We start from the raw sequence: 14,575 nt of genomic DNA on the forward strand, positions 1-14,575 counted from the left end.
CGTTAGCGCCATTATCAAGAATATATTCCTGCTGTAAAACAATCTTCCATTCCCACCATGATGAATTTCCTGCGGGAGCTTTTCCTGGAGGCTGGGTCAGCATCTATCTCATTAAGACGCCAGACGACACACACACACACACGTGCACAGACACACACACACACACACACACACACACGAGAAATGATGCATTATTTGATAGCCTTTCTGTCTGCTCTCCGCCGCTATTTCATTTATCTACCCCGCGCTCGAGCGTCAAGCGTGCAAAACCGCGAACGCGCCGAACAAAGTGAACAACACGAACGGCGGGCGGCGACCGCCTGACCTCAGCTGTTTTGACAGCTCCGACACACCAATCACAAAACGGAAGTACGGCGGTCCCTTTTTTTTTGCGGGTGAAGTCGCGAAAATTGATGTAGGTTACGCGGAAACTACTCTTACTTTAGAAGTTGCACTCTTTCCACAACGGTTAGCATCTTAGCAGCAGTGCTGGGTATCTTTGAAGGTGCAGAACGTTTGAAATAAATCAAAAATTGATGATTCACACGAACGCAGGGTAACACTACAAATAGCCACCATTCGTCCGTGTGAAACAGACGGGGCTGGATGCTGAATGGATGCCACGTATGGACGCTAGGAAGAGAATGATGCTAAGTCGCTAAAAGCTAATCAGAGCCAAGGATACAGAATACTGTTAGTCGCCACCCTAGAAAATGCGGAGATTACCATGAAAATAATTGAAATAATAAATACACACACAAAAAAAAAAAAAAAATCCTGGAAAAACTTGTGTTACCACAAGAAGAGAATTATAAAAATAAATAATGTAAATTAGATTAAAAAAGTTAAAAATCGGCGATACAGTAAAGCTGTACCTTCATAAGTATTTCTGTACAATCTTCCCTTTTTTCATTGGAGTTCATCGTGACAGTTAGTAAATAAATGGTTTTTATTAAAAGCAGTAAGTACGAGCTCGATCCTGGTCCGCTCCTGCAAGCAATCAACTAAATCTCAATACCGTAACCAGGGGAGACGGGAAATCTTTTTAAAATGAAGATTTATCTAAACAGTGCGAATTACAATGGAAAGCGTGCAATGCTGCGGGAGTCACACATCTTATGCGCTATTGTTTGTCTTTTTTTGGTTTTAAACGTTTATTTTGTTATTACACGCCATGTCTCCCGGTTAGCGGATGTAGCAGGGTTGAGAATATCGTTCCCAGTTTCTGTTTCTTTGAAATTGTGACTCGCGGCGCCATTATCCACACGGCGTCTGCTGGTCGGAAAGCCTGCAGCCGCTCATTTCACAAAATTAAATTTGTGGGTTTTATTGTGTCACAGGACGTGGCCTGAGACGCCTGTGTCGGGGGTCAGGTGGAGACAACTTAGCAGAAACATCCGTCTACTATACCTTTCACATCTAAATACCGTGACCCATTTTGGTGCCTCGCCCGAGGACACGCGGACCTTCCCATCAGCTCGGCGAGACGCCGAGGGGAGGATCGGAGATGAAGATGTGAAGGTTTCTCCTTGGGAGCGAGGAGGATGGAGAGTGAATCCATCAGAGATGTTCTGAAGTCAGACTTAGATGGAAAAAGATGCAGCCTTTCACCCTCTCATTCACACATCTGGGCGATGCAGGTGAACCTCCCGCACATGTTTGGACTTTGGGAGAAACGTGGAGAACACGGAGGCACCGCCGTGTCTCCAACTCGTCACGTCTCGTTTTCTGATGAATATTGGGGTGTCGGTGCTCCTCTTCCTCCCCCGCGGCCTGGGAGCGGCCTGCGGCGTCCAGCTCCTCGCCGAGGTGCCACCGCGGAGAGCCAGGGATCCGAGGGGTTCGGCGGATGAATAATTTAGGCCGGTTAAGAAGCGATACAGAGGATGGAAGAAGGGAAGGGAGAACGAGCCCGGGGATCCAGATCAGATTCGTCTTTATCGTCGCGACACTTGTGAAAGTACGCGAAGCCCAGATGCATCCTGGCTTCTGACCGGAGGAGCAAAGATGGGTGTGCAGGATACACGCCGAGAGACGCCGGAGGTACATCCAATATTAATACTAACTGCTTTGCGCTGCTCTGTTCAGGGGCCACAGCCAATCACCTGCCTCCATCTATCTAACTTCCTGTCCTCTTCCCCTCCATCCCCGACCGCCTCTCCGGGATAGGCTCCGCCCCCTCCCCCTCGTGACCCCGATCGCAGGATAAGGGGGCAACAAATGAATGAATGAATCGCCCCAAAAGCTTCAAATCCGCTCTGATTTCAATCCAATCTGACCGTTTCTTGGTCTTACCGTTTAGAATTAGAACTGAGGAGGAAGTGAGTGACCTTTCTTGCTTTTATCGATTCAAAGCGGCTGAATGAGTCATCGGGAGGAAGCGGCACGTGCAATTCTACAACAACAACATCAAGAACAGCAGAATAATAGGAGTACCACCATGCTGGATGGTCTCCTGAGGTAGGAGGAGGAGGAGGAGGAGGAGGGCGGAGGCTGGGCGCAGCGAGGCCGGGAGGAAAGAAAGAGAAAAATAATACGATTTTTTCTTTCCAAACAGAGATAAAGCTCCTTTTTTCAATCCCTTTTTTGGTTTTAACGCCTTCACACATCTGTTGCTATCTGACTTCCACGTGCATTCAAACCTAACGGCTTGTAGCTATTTTTTTTTTCCCTTTTCCTCCCTTCAAAAAAAACAAACAAACAAAAAAAATAGCCTTTTCCAGGCGGCGTTGACCAAAGTGCAGAGAGAGTGTAAAACAACCCCGGAGAACCCGATTATCTCTGGTCACTTTATCTTCTCGTCAATATGAAGCGTTTTATCCCGGCTGTTACGGCTCGGAGGACAACAGGATGTCTTGTTATTATCATGCCTGCGGCCCCCCTCCGCCCTCCACCCTCCTCCAAAACACGCATAAATTGCGCCTCAACCCTCCCCTCCCCGGTATAACCCATCTTTATAACTTCTCCTCTTATTCAGCCATGTTAATGGAAGACGACCGCAGGCCCCAGCGCCGTCTCAAACCCCGCAGTTAAGCTCTAACTGTTCACTAATGCTTCCCCCAATTTACTAATGCTCCGTCACCACAAAAACCCAGGAGTCAGCAACCCTCAACAGGCCCTTCCCCAAACACACACACACACACACCCACACACACCCACACGGCGGCCGCTATGGCCCATTAAGTGGCATTAGAGCCTCTTACCGGCAGGTTGCTCTGACTTCATGGCACCGCAGTGGAATTCCACAGCCACCCTGTAAGACTCTAAGTCTCGCCGCACCTTTCGCATCGCAAACCGCCACTAAAGCACTCCTGGCAGCGTAATAGGCCATCTACCATCTGCCGCCCTCCCCGGGTCTCTGAGTGCGTCGGCCTCTTCCCTCCGGTGCCGCGGTGGTTATGTGCGAGGGGGGTAATACCGAAAGCTTCACTTTGGGCCGAGAAAGTTAAAAAAACAAAAAAAAAATCGCCGCCTTGACTCGGATGCGGAGCCGCCCTGTTGACGGATATTCGATTAGCTCCGGCTTTTTCGGCCCGGGTAAGTTATTTTTAATCTTTCCGGTTTGGAGTCCAAGTACCTTTCGGGGTTCACTGAATGGTGCTGGAGGAGCGGGGTGCGCCATCTGCTACGTTGGCGCAAACGCATGATCGGAAAATGATTTTATGTCTAAAACGTGAGGATTCCTACTGGATCGGGCTGCGTTTGTCTCACAACCCTGAAGAATGGAAGGTAGGTGATGGACAGATGAGGATTTAAAACGACAAAAGTGTCCGTCTTAATGTGGTTCCAGGAAGTAGCCTCCTCCAAGGGGAACCTTTTAGTTTTGCGTTCCCACAGGAAGTGAGGGACCTCGGTAGGGACCTCCGTGATGCACCTCAAGCTTCACACTCAAAACAAACCACAGAAGACCAGGGAGACGACATGGACAACGCGGAGGCGGAAGCTGCCACAGCATTAGTGGAATGATAACCGTAGACTATCAGACGGTTGAAGTGTTTTTATCTTCTTCCTGAATCGGCGGCTGCTCCTGACATCCATGTATCTCCTCCGGTCTTCCTCCAGACCTCCTGCCAAGCAACTCCAACCTCAGCCTTCTCTGACCTTCTCTCCAAAACATCTAGCATGCGCCGTCCCTCTGATGGATTCCTGATCCTCTCCGTCCTCCTCGCTCCCAAAGAGGAACCTCAATATTTTCATCTCTGTTTCTTGTCTTCTCTTCAGTGCCGCTTCTCCAAACCATACAGCATTGCTGGTCTCACAACTGTCTTGTCCACCTTTCCTTTCCTTCCGGCTGATATTCTTCCATCACACCTCATCCTGACCCTTTTCACCACTTGTTCCAACCTGCTTGAACCCGTTTCTCCACCTCTTTGTCACATTCTCCATTGCTCTGGACGATTGACTCCTTCTTCTTCTTTCGGCTTTTCCCTTGAGTGGTCGCCACAGCGATTCAACTTTCCATCTAACCCTATTCTCTGTATCCTCCTCTCTCACACCAACTACCTTCATATCCTCTCTCACTACGTCCATAAATCTTCTCTTTGGTCTTCCTCCAGACCTCTTGCTTGGCAGCTCCAATTCCAGCATCCGTCTACCGATATATTCTCTATCCCTCCTCTATACATGACCCAACTATCTCGGTCTGGCTTCTCGGACCTTCTCTCCAAAACATCGAACATGAGCCGTCCCTCTGATAGACTCATTCCTGATCCTCTCCATCCTGGTCACTCCCAAAGAGAACCGTAACATCTTCATCTCTGCAACCTCTAGTTCTGCCTGCTGTCTTTTGGTCAATGTAACAGTTTCTAGTCCATACAGCATCGCTGGTCTCACCACTGTCTTGTACACCTTTCCTTTTATTCTGGCTGAAAGTCTTCTATCACACAGTACCCCTGACACTTTTCTCCACCCATTCCAACCTGCTTGGACCCGTCTCTCCACCTCTTTTCCACACTCTCCGTTGCTCTGGACTGTTGACCCTAAGTACCTGAAATCCTCCAGCTTCTTGATCTCCACTCCCTGTAGCCTCACCGTTCCACCCGAGTTCCTCTCATTCACACGCATACATTCTGTCTTGCTGCGACTAACTGTCATTCCTCTCCCTTCCAGAGCATACCTCCACCTCTGGACATTGACACCAAGTACTTGAAATCCCCCACCTTCTGTATCTCTACTCCCTGTAGCCTCAGCGTTCCACTTGGGTCCCTCTCATCCACACACATATTGAGTCTCCTTTCCAAAGCATACCTCCACCTCTCTAGATGTTCCTCCACCCCCTCCTCGCTCTTACGACAGATCCCAATGTCATCTGCGAACATCATGTTTCTTCCTTTCCCACCCCATCTGCCAGCCTGTCCATCACCAGTGCAAACAGGTAGAGTCTCAGAGCAGATCCCTGATGTAGTCCCAACACCACCTTGAACTTCTCCATCACGCCTCACCGCTGTCTCCACCGTGACCGAGAAGTATCCGGTAACGGGCCGGCTTAAGAGTTGCACCAATCACGTACATCACATGAATTCCAATGGATCTGTTCCATGCAGGCGCCAACGTGGTCCTGAAAAGGTTCTAGACCTTCAGGGGTTGCTAACACTTCCCATAGCTCATCCTATGACAAAGAATAAGTTTTCCTTATTAAATGTAAGCTTAAATGCTAAATGTAAGTTTGCTTCATCATTGATAAAACCAGGAATATAAATGACGATCATTATTTTTCGAGATGTCGCGTCTGGTTTTGTCGAATTGGGGAAAAAAAAAAAGCAATTTCAAAGTGTTCAGAGGAGCGAGCGAGGGAAGAGGCTGGTTAAAACAGCTGTAATGAGAGGGCTGCCGAAAAAACACATAGGGATTTGCAGATGGAGGCACGCCGGGAGGCTCCGTTACCATGGTAGCAAGTGATGTTTGTCCTCTGGACTTATGCTGTACTTACTCTGGTCTCATTTTGACCTGAAGGTCCAACGGGATGGGGGGCCTTCGGAGCCGCAGCAGGAACCAACACCGGATCTTTCTTCTTTAGTCCGTCCCGGTGGATGCCAGAAGCTGACAGGAGAACGTCGGTGCTGCCCAAGTGAGGAGGAAGACGAGGGGAACCACGCAGACGGAGATCGGTCGGACGATCTGGCGAATGGGTGAGCCCGGGGTCATCTGAGGCCCGGGGCAAATCTTGGCGATATGCCCCAAATTCTTCAAATTATCAGAAAGGAAAATATCCTGAAATATGAAACATGATAAAATGCTTTATTCAGATTTAAGTAAATCAAATTTATTTATTTTTAGATTAAATTAAAATTAAATTAAATTATTTATTATTAAAAATATATTATTATTTGTATTATTTTCCCCTCTTGTCGCAATACATCTGAACTTTTGTCACAAGCTGGGAGAAATTCTTTTTTCAATGCTTTTTAAAGCGTGACATAGAAAACCTCACACGTGTTTATTTTAATTTTAATTCTAAAAATGGCTTCAAGGCTTGCACCCGGGATTGAAAAGCGGAAACATTTCATCAAATACCGCAAACGGATTCATCGCCGCTGAAATTTTAAAATGACCATCTCACTTCCTGCTTTGTTTCGACCCCCAAGTGTCGTCTTCCTCTGCACGCCGCCGGTCTGCGGCCTCGTTCCGGTCCGATCTGGATCAGGTGAGCGCGATTGGCCGATGTGATTGTCCGCAGGTGCGTGCAGCGGGCGAGACAGCGAGGAGGCCGAGGCAGTCAAGAAACGCCTTTTTCCGGAGTCTGCAGGCCGTGACGGGAGGCGCTTTGAAGACGGGTGACACATCCTGCAAAGGTATTTCCTCTTTACTAAGGATTTCAGAATATGCTAATGTGCTATATTTTCTATGCAGGCCAGAGAGCCTCTGGCTAACTTTAACCAGCACTAGCTCAACACACACACACACACACACACACACCTGAAAGCCCAATCCCCGCATGTGCTACAGGTGCCTCATGTTTAAGTGCTCACACTTATAAAGCAATACTGTTGACAATATGGCTCCTTTGCACCGTCCTCCACTTCAAATCCCCCTCTGCTGCTCAGGCAGGGAGGGTGCAGATTGGAAAACCTGCTGCTGAACCGGCACTAGCTGTGTATATTTATGCCAGTATCTGATTTTGTAGATGTCCATAAAATGTTTTTCATTTAATGTCCATGCTAAGCTATGATTATTTAGAAAAATAAATAAGAAACATTTTATTTCAGGTACTTGACACTCCATGACAGGCACATTTGCATAAAATACACACGGTTGTATGTTTCTATATGCGACCCTGTGATTGGTCCAGGGGGAACTCTCGATCAATGGTTTCCCATTGTCGGCTTATTTCCATGAACACACACAAAATGTGCTAAAAGTAGCAAAGTCTGAAAGTTTATATTAAATGCATCCTGATTTGCATCATATTCCAGATGTACCTCCCCACTGTGTCGGTTTTGTTGTCGTGGGAGTCACATCTTATGGCGGCCGCTGGACGTGATTTCTTCTCGAAGACGTCTCACCCCCTCATCATCTGAGAGGCTTCTGCATTTGAGTTTGAAAATGCATGTTTATCTGAAGCGGGAATGATTGTCAGTCTGACTGAATAAATAAATCTCTAATAATACTCAATGACAGTTTGCAACTCCTGAGTGCAGGATAAGCGCTATAGATAATAAACAAATGCGGCAAGTAGCTATTTCTCAGGAGGCATCACGGTCCACGGAGATAAATATGACCTTCCTCCAGAAGGAGGGCGGTGGTGCTTCCATGCAACAGCGCGATGGGACCCATAAGTCGATTATTAGAGCGTCTGTTGATGGTGGAGGCGACTCGCGTTGGAGACAGAGAGTGTGTGACAGCCGCCCTGTTTTGTAGCTCCGTTGGAAAAGGAGAGGGTTTTTTTTTTTTTTGCATGAAAAAAGGAAAAGCACGTTGGTCCTAATGGTGCGTTTTCAATACTGAACCACTCATCAGAGAGGCGTTTGTCTGCCATGAGTCCCCGGCCCTTTCATCAATCACGACGTGATTTACGTCTTTGTTTTTTGGGGGGTTATAGACATAAAATAGCCCCGAGGAGGGGCAACAGTAACGGTGTGGGGGGGGGGGTAGGTTTGTGTCGATTTAAAAAAAACATTACAAGGATGGATGAGGTCTGTGAAGAAAGGAAGCGAGTGGCATTAAAAGATGACAACCTTCAGGAGGGAGGGAGGGGAAAAAACACACACACACACACACACACACACACACACACACACACACACACACACACACACACACACGCGCGCAGTGTATTGTGAGTGTGTTGTTGTCAATAGAGATCTCCGGATGGTGGTCTGGTCCATAAAAACCCCGTTAATGACTCAAGGCCTGTGGCTCTGACCGCCACGGGCACAACACAGGCCGTAATGGTGTTCTTATATCACACCATTATACAACTGTGTGTGTGTGCGTGTGTGTGTGTTTTTCCCTGATAGAACTTATCACAGAAAGCACAAGTCCATTACATCCTAAATGGACTCCTCTGTCCCACTGGCTCTTTGGGGTCTCTGATAGAGGACGGAATAATCCAATCAGATGGACGTAAACATATTTTGGGCATAAAAGTATGAAGAAAGCAAAGCAGATAATGCGGCGACTCCGGCCGAATCTGGCAGCCAGCTGCGCTAACTTCTTTTTTTTTTTTTTTTTTTTTTTACGGCTAAAAGTAACAGAGATGGCCGCCGTATCTGCCGCCTTTTTGATCCGCCGCCTTTTTTTTTTTTTTTGGCCCATTGATGGATTTTTCATTGTCAGGCGAGGAGATTGTATCATTTAATTTTTTTTTTTTTTTTTTATACCATTGTGCAAAGCCAGAGGCTTGCTTAGCTTAGCCAGGGTGAGCTATTAATCCATAAGACTTATGATGCCGCGGGTCACAAGCGCCTATTCGTGGCGCTTTTATTTTATTGTTTTATTATTATGACACCCTGCCGTCTCCATCACACTCCTTCTTTCCTTCTCTGTTTCCCGGCTGGTGGAGGCAGAAGGCCGCCCTCATGGACCTTTAGCCGAAAAAGAGACTCCATCTCTGTAAAAGGACTAGATAACTTACGAATTTTCGAGGTTGTACAAGCTCATGTTTTCCTGTTTTGAACGAGCGTCAATTTCTAATTTTGATGGTGCTGTTTTTTTAATTTATTTATTTTTTTAAATATAATCCTATTATTGTAGGAGAATGTAGAATTGCAGCAAGTGGATGCCACGCTGGTTCCTTTGGCGTCTGAGATATCTGAGCGCTCGGCAGAATTAACCTAATCTGTAAACACATTTCAGCAGTGGTGGCGGGAGGGGGGGGTTCTTTTTTTTTTTTTGGTAAACAAGAGTTTAATGGTTGCATACAGATGAGCTGCACGCTACTTTCTGGAGAAGATTCACTCTGACACGGATGCAGTGAGGTGCAAGGAAGCACACGAGGTTCTTCTTATTCAGTGGAGGGGTCTTCAACTTTCAAATATATCCACTTGTAATGCTAGATTTAGCAGCGATTCGAGCTTCTGCTTCACAACCAGAAGTTCCTCGGTTGGTTGTTTGGCTCTATATGCGACCCTGTGATTGGTCCGGAGTGAACCCCACCTCTCAACCAATGACAGCAGAGAGTGACGCTGATTAAGAATGAATGGACGGTTTCACAAAGGTAGCCGTAAGCTGTCTGGTTATTTCCATCAACGCACACAATGCTGTGGTTTGTGGAGGAGTTGAGGCGGATTGAGGTCTGTTGGAGACCCTACATTGTCCAGACTGGCGAATGAAGGGTTGAATATTATGACACGTGAATGAGAGGGTTAACAGTTGTGTCTCTATATGACGTGAATGTGAGGGTGAATGTTGTCTCAATATGATGTGCATATGGTTGAGCATTTCTATATAATGTGACTATGAGCAGGTGAATGGTTGTATGTCTCTATATGTGGCCCTGTGATTGGTCCAGAGTGAATCCCCACCTTTCGTCCAATGACAGCCGGGATAGGCTGCACCCCGCGTGACCCTGAGTAATGAATGAATGAATGATTCATTTAATGGCATTAGATGTCGTGTTCTTGGAAAGAGTGGTTTAAAAGCACGTTACGATCTGGAATGGTGTTACATAAAAGTAAATGCACATTGTTCTTCAGGTTTTGCAGAAATGTATGTTTCTGCCAGCCGTAATCATACATCAATATGTGGAGCCGATCATTCTCCGTCGCTCTGAGCTGGAGGGAAACACACTCTCTCTCCTTCAGGTCCATGATTGGCCGCGGAGGAGGCCGCGGTGCTATGCAGAGGAGATCTGCCAGCACCAGGACGCCCGATTGTTAGAACCCACACACGGAGATAGAAAAGTGCACTTTGTAGTATCGAGCACTAATCCTGCCGTGCTGCTTCAGGTTTGTGCCACTGCCCTAGTACAGGTGTGTGTGTGTGTGTGTGTGTTGTTGCATGCTGCGTCCCCGTGCCTGCTCCCACCGCCTTGAATTGGACTGTGCTTCTGCTCGGATGCACATGCATTCGTGTGTGTGTGTGTGTGTGTGTGTGTGTGGGAGAACGGGTGTCTTTTTGTGGCTCTGTGTGTTTGTTTGAGTTGTGTGTGTGTGTGTATGTTTAGCTGATCTTGCTGCTAATTGATTTTACATAGACGTTATTATGGTGCATTCTCCTTATATATTTACAATGCCTGAGGGGGTGCAAAGAAACAAAATAAAAACGCTTTACTGTAACCATCCTTGCTGATGCAAGCGTGTGTGTGTGTGTGTTTTGTCAGGTTTATATTTAGCCTGGTGTGTCCACCGTGCAGCCTGCTAAGTAACCCACTGTCGGGTGCAGCGGGGAGTGAATCACGGGGAAGGGAGAAGACGCGCTGCCACCCGAAGAGGTTTTGAATTTTGCATGTTCTCTGCAGCGCTCGCTGCGCTCCACAACCAGAGCTTTGGAGATCTGGACATCTGGATACCTGGTCCAAACCATGGCCTGATGTTCTAGACTTCCAGTAGCAATGACCTGCTCATCGCTATGTCAGCATCACATTGTATTAATGGTGGAACTTAGGTGATAAAATCACAGCTTTGTGTGTGTGTGTGTGTGTGTGTGTTTGTGTTTGTGTGTGGGCTTCTGCTTTCATTTCCTCCCGTTAATACAATGGAATATTATCTCAGAGGAATAAGTGAGGTTTCCGAGCGGGGGAATTGGCTTCTTGTGTCCGGAGGCCGGATCCTGAGTGTTATCTGCGATTTTTTTATTTTTATTTTTCAAAACAGTTTAAGAAAAACAGAAATAAGCCGAGGAAACGGACGCTTTCTGGCTTTTCCGTCTTAAAAGTTCGGAAACCAAACATGTAATTCTGCACACACACACTTGGACGATTTCCTCATTTCTATCGATTTAACAACCGCCGTTAGTTCAACTTGTTTAATTATATTTTCCTCGAGGACGTCGGGATGCGATGCAGAATAAAAAAAAAAAAAAAGACAAAACAAAAAAATCTCTGCCGAGCAGTGAGAGATTTAGGAAATTAATGAATTTTTTTTTTTTTGTCTCTTAATCTCTAAAGTAAACAGTGTTTACTTATTACTTGAAATGCATTACTTTAATGACGGGGGACAGTCAGACACCTATTGATTTGAATCTAACACACAACATTCATTCGGTTGTCGTCGTTTGCAGGATTTAGCGCTTTCTCCTTTCCACCCTAATTGGCTTTTCCACAAGCACTTTTCTCTTTCCTCCGTTGCTGCTATTGTTTGCAGGACATGGACTAATGGCGACTCACCTTCTCGTTCACGGCCATATTTACGCTTCGCCTCATCGGCCGATCTCTTATTTTTTCGGACAAACTCGAACATTGGTTTGTGTCGCCTTTGGCTTCTAGCGGCGAACCGTTTACCATTTATCTTGTGAAATAGAACCAATAATGGGATCATACATATATATATATATATACTGGCGGTTCAGTGTTTCTCACAGCCAGAAGCAGGTGAATGGTTGTACGTCTCCATAGGGCGTGAATGAAGAAATTACAGCTTGCCTGGCCAACATCTCAGATTTGATGGCAACTAACCACCTGAAGCTCAACCCAGACAAGACTGAGCTGCTCTTTCTCCCGGGGAAAGGTTGTCTGCACAGAGACCTGGCAATCACCATCGACAACCCCAACTGCGAGAAACCTGGCTGGTCCTAGACGACCAACTGTCGTTCTCAGCGAAAGTCGCATCGGGAGCACGTTCCTGCAGATTCCTCTTTCAGATTCCTCACAGAGGATACGGCGCAGCTACTCATTCAGTCATCTCTCGTCTGGACTACTGCAACTCCCTCCTTATTGGTGACCCAGCGGTGACCATCAGGCCTCAGGAGCTTATTCAGAAAGCGACAGCCCGCCTGGTGTTCAACCGACCCAAATTCTCCCACACAATTCCCCTTCTTGTGTCCCTTCACCGGCTCCCGGTAGCCGCCCGCATCAAATTCAAGACCCCGGTGCTCGCCTACCAGGTGGTGAATGGGACGGCCCCGTCTTATCTCCAGGTTATGGTCAAGCCACATGTCCCGACCCGTCCCCTCCGATCTGCCACCTCTGGGCGCCCATCCACCCCGTCGCTCAGAGCCCCTGGCTGCCGATCGAACCGATCTCTGCTCTTCTCGGTCCCGGTGGAACAAACTCCCGAACAAAGTCAGTCAGCAGAGTCGCTGCCCATCTTTTGCCGTGAGCTGAAAACATACCTCTTTACCCAGTACTACCCCACTAATCGCACTTAGCCTCCAAGCCCCCCGGAGAAAAAAAAAACAAAAAAAAAAAAAAACGTGAAATGAATGTATGTATATGATTCTGAGATGGCTGTTTGGTCGAATGGTCACTTCTGACTTCCGACTACTGGTTCTTCGGATCTTCGGTGACTGAATTGCACTTCTTGTAAGTCGCTTTGGATAAAAGCGTCTGCCAAATGAGTGTAACGTCATGTAGTGAATGGTCAACGCTCTATATGTAGCATTTACAGTTGCGTGTATTTATATGTGAAGAGAGTGAATGTTTGTACGTCTATGAGCGGATGAATGGTTATCTCTCTAGCGATATAATTGTTTTGTAATTATATAATAACATTCGAGAGTGTGTTCAGTTGTGCTTAAAGCCCTTGTATTCCCCGAAGCTGCCGTAACAAGCTTTTAAGTCACAGTACAAATAACGGAAGGCAAAACTAATTCAACATCCTATTATATTTGTCATCCTTTTTTTCTCTTGGACCATCACCTGAGAGCACGGTTATTAGCTTTTAGTCCATCACATTAGCCTCGAGAGGATTCAGCAACATTAAATTGATATATTTCCCCCCCTGCCCGTTCCCTCTCTCTCTCTTTCCCAACCTCCCCCGAGGCGACTCTTTTTGACCCGTGACTGATTTTTCCAAAGTGTGAGGCCTGCCGGAAGCCGTTCCATTTTATTTTTCGCGTCGCGGCGTCGAACTCAACCGTGCATACGGACCTTTCACGTTTCACAGATATGTGGTGTTTGGAGGAACCCCGGACGACCCGTACGGAAAGGCCTTGTTTTGGCTACGCGCTCAAAACACGAAACTTCTAGCCGCGGGGCGACAGCGCCGACCGCCGCGGAAGGAAGCTCCGATCTCTCGGTGAAAACATCCGTACGACGTGCGGCGTGGAATCGCTTCCATGATGTAATTACGCCAGATGGAGGAAATTCAATAAGGGAAAAAAAACAACAAATGTTGGGGCCTCAACTGGATCTCATCATTCTCCAGCTCAGTTCACAACGCATGAAGTCCCGGTTGGAGAACATCCGACCCAGAGTCGGGTGTCGTTATACCAGCTTTTATTCCAAAAAAAGCACGATTCCACCGCCGATACCTGCGCCCTCCTTACCTCGACGCATATTTCCATCTAGGTTTGCTCGGTAATTCGATTTCCTCTGACTGGCTCTCTCGCTTTTGACGGTCTTTGTGCGGCAGCGATCTTCGGCGTCACATCCAGAAGCTTCTCCGGTTTGTTTCTCAATACTTATGTATATACGATGCATGAATAGAAGACTTTCTACATGTGGCCCTGTGATTGGTCCAGGTTGGGCCAATCTCGGCCAATGATATCCATCCGAGCCCAGGATAAACCCCGTAAATAAGGAATGAATGCGGTTTCCGTGGTGAATCGGTGTTTTTCTTCCCCCTCGTTCGGCTCATCTCCTCCTCTTTCTTTTCATTTTATTTGCTCTGGTGTCCCATTAAAGAACTTTGATCGCAGATATAACTTTCTACATGAAGCCTTTGCCACTCGGGACGGCGGCCGGCCGTGAGGTTGGGGGATCTTGGCAGAGGATTAGACAGACCTCGCATCCGCGAGGTGTTTGGGTTCACGCCGAGCCGGAGGATTAAAAGCCCCGGCTTTGAAAACAGAATTTTAAAGGCGGATTGGCGTGGTTTTCCGGTTACTCTGACTTCCGGGTGGGTGACCCCGACCCGACGGGTTGAGCCTCCCGGCGGAGATACGATGGTCCGGGGCGGGCGAGAGGCTGCCACGCGGCTACTAAGCTCTTTGTCAGCGTGTTAAACACCTGCCGGCTCATTATCGCTGGTTTTGTCAT

The sequence above is a fragment of the Fistularia commersonii genome, chromosome 17 (assembly GCF_037954325.1).
Source record: "Fistularia commersonii isolate RoL2024-O1a breed Wild chromosome 17, RoL_Fcom_v1.0, whole genome shotgun sequence".
Lineage (NCBI taxonomy): Eukaryota > Metazoa > Chordata > Actinopteri > Syngnathiformes > Fistulariidae > Fistularia > Fistularia commersonii.